The sequence below is a fragment of the Aquila chrysaetos genome, chromosome 26 (genome assembly GCF_900496995.4).
Source record: "Aquila chrysaetos chrysaetos chromosome 26, bAquChr1.4, whole genome shotgun sequence".
Lineage (NCBI taxonomy): Eukaryota > Metazoa > Chordata > Aves > Accipitriformes > Accipitridae > Aquila > Aquila chrysaetos.
Genome location: NC_044029.1, coordinates 11,095,543 through 11,101,157, shown reverse-complemented (window position 1 = coordinate 11,101,157; position 5,615 = coordinate 11,095,543). Strand labels below are relative to the sequence as shown.

Here is a 5,615-nt window from a genome sequence, read left to right as displayed (position 1 = left end):
TACAACACGTCATGTCTTCCACTGAGGTTACACATGTAGATGTCGGGTGTAAATGCAGCCCTAAATGCCTTTTAGGCTAGTATGTATATTTCAACATAATTCACAACCTTTATTATTGACCAGGTTCTCATTTCACAGCAGGTATCGCTTGCCCATTTTGTCACGAGGGCTTGTCGCAAGACGTGTGAGCAGGCTTCAACAGAAAGAAGCAAACTTCACCTACTCTACCACCGTTGCCTGTCAGATAGAATTAAATAGAGAAATAAATGTACCCAACTGTCATGTTTCTAACCACTGCTCTGAATGCTAGGCAATAATCACCCTTGGTAAGCAGAATATGGATACCTAAGACCCCAGTATCCATTATTTCCATGCTGTCTTACAACTGGTTTTGTAACAAGGCAAAGTGTGTGCTGTTCTCTTCCCATGTAGACTAGATTCAGAAACTACTGCTGCTAATACTAAACTGTAAAGTGGCTGTACTGTAGATCTAAAAGTTCTTGATTCAAGCATTGCAAAGGACCCAGTATAATATGTAATGATCATATAACTAGAGGTTCTTGTTATGCTAGATAAAAAAGTAGAAATATAAAGGCTTCAGGAGAATCTTTTGAGTTTGAGATGATAACTTCAGTGTCCTTGTGGCGCAGCCGTAGGTAAGTTCCCTCTGAAGTGAGCTCTGACCAGAAGACTTAATGCTGTAGGGCAGTTGTCGTCAGCTGCAGTGTCTCACCTCATAGGTCCCCACTTTGAATCCAGTCCACTCTGTCAGCAGAAAAAGCTGCTGTGTTGAGCTATTCCCATGTCACAGGCAACATGCATTTCTTGAAGTGTTGTGCCATCACAGCTTGCTTGGTGAAATTGCACTAAGGGGCTACATCACCTCCCTGAGTTTTATTCCTTAAACTGTCCCCTGCTAATGATACTCATGGGACTGGAATGTGGGATAAATAAATAACTAGTGAAACAATCACTGAGCTTTAGTCAGGAATCTGCAAACACAAAGAATAAGAAATGTTTGAGCAAGAGAGATAAAGAATACTTGTTGAATCCAAACTAACCAAAAAAGCATCTTTACGATACACATTTTGACTGAAGTTTTACCTTGTGTGCAGGCAAAGGCATCCCAGTGCGTCAGCCCTCGTGATCCTTTCCTTCTCCTTCTACTAAAGTTACAGCCTCCAATTTGTTCCCATTAGCAACATACACTGTCAGCCAGTGCCTGGCTGATATTGCAGTTTTTTGCTCTTTAGCATTTCTTCTACAAGAGCCGACAGTGTTTCAGAGAGATGACACTCTCCCTCTTTGGAGACAGCCAGCTGCCACTATGTTTTCTTCTCTCCCAGTGGTGTATTTTGGCAGTAGATTTCCTTTGCAGCTGTGACTACAATTTGCATTTGGAGAGTATTGGTTTAGAAAGAGAAGGTATTTAACAGAGCTAACAATTATTGTTTTCAAATGGTTGGAAAGGTGATGAAAATTCCAGTCAGTGCTTGTGCTTGTGGATTAAAAACAAATATCACTCGTTGCCATAAATGCTGCTTCTCTCTCCTACTGTGACAGCTGATAATGGCTGAAACACAGATGCCACATTAGCCCAGGTTTCAATAGGAAGAGACTTTCGGTGGGGACTTAATTCTGAACCTGGCTCCAGGTTTGTTAAACTCTTCAAGGAAAGCCGGACTGCATGTGTGTAGGATAAGGGAGCTGCACTTGTTCCTAAGTTCTGAGGAGATGCCTTGGCTTTCTGTTCTTTAGGTGCTCTGTGAACTTAAAACTGTTGGTTTTGTAAAGGACAGAAGACGAGAAAAAAGTGCTACTTAGTGTGTGTTAAAAGAATTAGCTAATACACTTTTCCATTTACAGAAAAAGGGGTTTTTTTTGTCTAGGTTTAAACAATTTTAAATTATCCTATCCGGTTTTTGGCAGCAAAAATATGAACAGAACAAAGTTCAAAGCTATGTTGTTTCAAGCTTTTATCTATTTTTTTTGCTAGCAATTAATAATAAACAAACAAGAATTACAGGCATATAATTAAAAGTTTAGTAGTTGCTGCTTGGTTTAAAATGACCTTGAAGTGGTATTCTTCTTTTCATCTTTCTTTTCTCTTTGCTAATGTACATTTCAGCTGGGCTAATTCCCCTTTTTTTCTCCAAGGGCTTTGTTGAAGTGAAGGCAAAACTTTGTCTTTCTTCTCTTCATATTTATGATAATCTTGTCACATTCATAACATTTTACTGCATCCACTTTGATTCCATTGTGAATGTCCCTTGTGCTCTAAGTCCAATTTTCTGCTTTTACCTCACAGTGCTTAAACTATCCATTCTATTCTGCTCTGTTTTCATCAAGAACCAGCCCTTAGCAACTAGATAACAGCCTGATAGTGAAGATTTCTTCTTTTCACACGCTATAATACAGCTTTTCTCTTCCAAAGAGATTTCTGGAGCTCATCAAATGCCCGTGCTACAGAACAATGCATCCGTGTGCTTTCTCTCAAATATCTTTTCTCTTCACAAAACTTTGAAATGCTAACTTATTTATTACTCTCTTCTAAAGAGAAAGCAAACAATTTCATCAATAACGTTGAATCGTTTTGTGCTCCCTTTTTATAATGTAGGTATAATCTCTGGAAAGCTCTTGGCTGCAAGTTTTTTAGAGCAAGCGAAGGATTTCTTTAATAATTGGTGGTACATTCATTACAGAGGACCAAGCTCTTGAAGTAGCGCTGGCATTATTACTTGATTCCAGTCCTGTGTTTACATGCTTTCATGAAGACAAAATGGCCATGCCCCAAAGCAGAAACACATGCACCGAAAGGGTCTTAAAGGTCATGCTAATCTCCCTACATCCTGCTTCTGTTTTGGCTCAGTCTCCTCATCCTTTTCCAGAGCAATACACTTTGATTTACAGATTGCAGAGGGCAAAAAAACAGCTACCAGAGGCTGGAAATGAAGTTAAAATTATCACTTGTCTGTCCTGGCCACTTCCTCCTCTTGAGCACATAGAGCAGCAGAGAGCATGAACCTCTGCCTTATGTCATCCTCCTTGTAGGCCAAGTTTACCAGCCAAGCAGTGGTAGCACACGACCTTGGAGGATGGGTATCTTTAGTGCTGAAACTCCCCAACTGCAAGTCTGCTATGCCACACAGTGCTCAGCAGGCCACAGATCGCATAATAGTAAAAATGATCCTTTTTTTCAGCTAGAAGTTTGAGAAAGATGCATAGTTGTACAGCAGCTATGGTGACCTAAAAAAGTGGGAACTGAATGCATAACTAGTTGTCTTTGTTCTGTGCTCTGTGACAATAGGTAATCTTAATTTCCTATGCACATATGATCAGTAAGTTTTTTGGTTTAGTTTTTAAGTGGATCATGGTTATAGGGTTAGGGTTTGTGACCATTAAATGTATATAGAGCTTTGCAATAGACAAAATAGGGGAGAAAAAAGAAAACTGAACAAACAAAAAAAGCGTTATCACACTGAAGCATTCAATTAGAGAACATGATCATCAGAGAAAATAAGATCTGAAACAGAACAGATTTTTTAAAATTATATCAATATCTATACAAAGTAGAACACTAAGCTTCTCTCATGTTCATTTGCTCACTTAAAATTGTTGTTTTTCTGCATGAATGTTAACCGTATAGCACTTCGCGTACACGCAGCTCTTCTTCTGATGTCCCAGTTGGACAATTAGCTCAATCAGCTAAACCTACAGGAAAACTTAGGGTATGTGACAATGTGCACTAAGGTGTTTAACTGCTAGAGATGTAACTGCAATAGCAGTACCTGCTGCACTGGGCTAAAAAAAAAAAAATACAATCTGTAACCATCCTGTAGCCAATGAGGTGTTCAGGGCAGTCCAAGTTTAATTACCAGTAGGTTAAGTAAAATTTGCTCAAGTTTCCATGCACAAATTTGAAAAACTGAATTATCCTTCTTACAGGCTTTTGATGAACAGCACTTTCCCCCCAACAAGCACTGAGTCAATGGTTTAAAACAAAGAGCACTGTACTGGGCAGAAGGAAGAAGTGCTCAGAACAAAATTGGGAAAGCCAGCAATAGCAATAAATCAGCCATGCCTATTAAGTAGGATTTCTGTCTCCCCAGGTTGTTTTGGCAAAAGCGCTAACCTTAGTTGCCCTCCTGCAGCAGTAAGTGGCTAATGAGGCAGAATGGTCTATCAATCACTGCCTCAGTCAGAATGCTACTGCAGGCTGTTGTCCAAATTTAGGGTAGATCCCTCCCTCAGTCTAAAAGGGCACGATGCTCTGGGACTTTACCTGCCGTCCTAGATGAGGCACTCAGGACTGCTTTCAGAATTCAGCCCAGGCATCTCAGTTGGCCTCAGTCCACCAAGTTTCTTTCAAAGCTGTGCTGAACTTCCAGATGGAAGCGGGGAATATTCATGACCCAGAAGGGTCATACCATCAGACAGAGACACCAGACCTCTTTTGTCATCCTATTTATACAAGCAGAGCAAATCCAGGTTGTGGATTTGATTAGAGGATTCCTGATGCTGTACATATAAATACCCCTACTCTCTACAACCTTGGGCTGTATCACTGCTTTAGACCAAGCTTCCCTATATATCTGGAAGATGTGAGTACCTCAAAACGGGTTGCTCAGCAGCCAGCGTGCTGAGTGAGAATCTGCCTAATCAGCAGGGTATGCAAAAAACAAGAGTGACTCAAATCCTGCTCCTCCTCCAAACTGTCTCCAGCACCTTCCTCCAGGTGATGTTTGTGTCCTCTCCCGAAGATGGGCATGCAAGTCTTTTTTTTCAAAAGCTGAACAGTGATGACTCTTCCCTTTCAGAGAAGTACAAATTAATGGAGGCCACAACATTGTTGTATGCAAAACTCAGTGATGGGAGACCTCACTCAATGAAGGTGATCTTAGGCTAAGGTCTGTGACCTGTCCAAAGGAATTCAAAGCCGTGTCATGTGAGCGTTCTCAGCTCTAGAGAAGAGATGGGAACATGGCCACACCAAGCATTTCTGTGTGCAGAAAACCTGAAAGTTTTAAATTTATGAAAATCCCTAAATTACCATTCAGTCCTTAACTTTATTTAAACAAAAAATATCCAAGTATTTTTCTTTTTTCCTTTGGTTTTGTTACTTCCTCATCATTATTCTGAAGTTATTTTTTCTAGTATTGCTCATGTGTGAGTTGGATACAACATTCTTGTGAATGGGATCCTTGCTAAATTGTTCATCTGCAGAAATAATTGCAGTACAAGAAATAGTTGTACTAACAGCAGAAAGTAGTGCTTATACTAATACTTTATAACTGCCTAATTTTACAGTTATCAGTTGTTAAAATAGTTTCAGATACGTGTAAGGGCATCTTTTAAAAAGATGGCTTTCTAAAACACTGTAGGGAATGCATGATTATTAATCTCAAATTAGGATCTATTTTTTTTCCTTTCAGTAGAAAAATGTTACAAGTTAGGAATTAATTGTCATGTAATTGATTGATAATTTTCCTTCCTGCTGTGTGTGGAAAGCTATTGGATGATGGCATATCATTCTCAACAGGAGGAAAAAGTATCAGTCATTATGGGACAATTAGTTCCAATTTCCACTATTTTTCTTCCACGTGCTGATAAGATTG

The 5,615-nt window shown here is 39.6% G+C and overlaps 1 protein-coding gene across 4 annotated transcripts in view; it reads left to right on the top strand.

Moving 5' to 3' along the window:
* SYT1 (synaptotagmin 1) overlaps positions 1 to 5,615 on the top strand; it is a 361,032-nt gene that overhangs the window by 209,777 nt on the left and 145,640 nt on the right. The gene's annotated exons all lie outside the window — the stretch shown is intronic.